We start from the raw sequence: 1,349 nt of genomic DNA on the forward strand, positions 1-1,349 counted from the left end.
AATCCACCAGGTGATGATCTAATAAAACCTTGGATTTTACCAATTCTAGTGAAGTGTCTAGAAAGGGATGATAATCCTTCATTACAGTTTGAAGCTGTATAAGTGTTAACTAATATAGCATCAGGAAGTTCTGCATAGACTCAAACTATCTCTTTTTCTAAGACTTCTCCTTTCAGCCACATCAGAATGTTTGTAAGCAAGCAGTATGGGCTTTGGGGAATATTGCAGGTGATGATCCTCAGAGTAGAGATTATGTCATGTTCACTGAGAGTTGTCAAAATTATTCTGTCTTTTATCAGTCCCTCCATTCTTATTGCCCTCTTTTGGAATGTCTCATGGATTATTTTCAGTCTCTGCAGAAATAAGGACTGATTCCATCACCTATGGAGACAGTCTGGAGATTTTGCCAGCATTGTGTGTCTTAATATATCATATGGACATAAACACTCTTGTGAATACTGTTTGGGTGCTGTCACATCTGATAGATGGAATTAAAGAGCAGATACAGATGGTTATTGATTCAAGGGCTGTGCCATTTCTTGTGTCCCTTCTGAGCCATCAGGAAATGAAAGTTCAAACAGCAGCACTGAGAGCAGTTGGCAACACAGTGACAGGTGCCAACGAGCAGACCCAGGTTGTTCTCAACTGCAATGTCCTGTCACACTTCCCAAATTTCTTATCACATCCAAAGAAGAAGATAAATAAGGAAGCAGTGTGATTCCTTTCCAACATTACAGCAGGCAACCAGCAACAAGTTCAAGCTGTAATAGATGTTGGATTAATCCTATGATTATTTATCAGCTTGCTAAGGGGGACTTTGGAACACAAAAGGGAGCTTTGGGGGCAATTAGCAACTTAATGATAAGTGGCAAAAAATATCAAGTTGAGTACTTTGTACAGCACAATACCACCATTATCTAATTTACTTTCAGTAAAAGATTCTCAAGTTGTTCTAGTGGTTTTAGATGGTCTATAATGGCTAGTGATGAAGCAAGCATGATAGCTGAAGTAATAAAGAAAGCAGTGGTTTGGAGAAGTTTTACACCAATATGAAAATGAAGACATATATTTAGCATTGGAAATCATAGATCAGTATTTCTCTGGCAACGATATTGATGAAAATCCTAGATTCATTGTGAAGCAACACAAGGAGTTACTTACAACTTTGATCCAACAGTCAACCTTCAAACAAAGGAATTTATTTTTGAGTTCAATTGAGTGCAGCATCTTTCCCACATTCAGTATGAAGCACCGCCAGATGGCTACCAAATGACAAGAACAACAACTACAAAAGGCTCCAAAATATACATGCCCCCTTGTTTTGATGCTTCTAAAGGAAGCCATGTGTC

The 1,349-nt window shown here is 38.3% G+C and overlaps 1 pseudogene; it reads left to right on the top strand.

Moving 5' to 3' along the window:
• Positions 1-1,218, top strand: part of LOC104983443 — a 3,042-nt pseudogene extending 1,824 nt beyond the window's left edge.
• The last annotated feature ends 131 nt before the right edge of the window (positions 1,219-1,349 follow it).

This window comes from Bison bison, unplaced genomic scaffold, assembly GCF_000754665.1.
Source record: "Bison bison bison isolate TAMUID 2011002044 unplaced genomic scaffold, Bison_UMD1.0 scf7180017862662, whole genome shotgun sequence".
In the NCBI taxonomy this organism is placed as follows: Eukaryota; Metazoa; Chordata; class Mammalia; order Artiodactyla; family Bovidae; genus Bison; species Bison bison.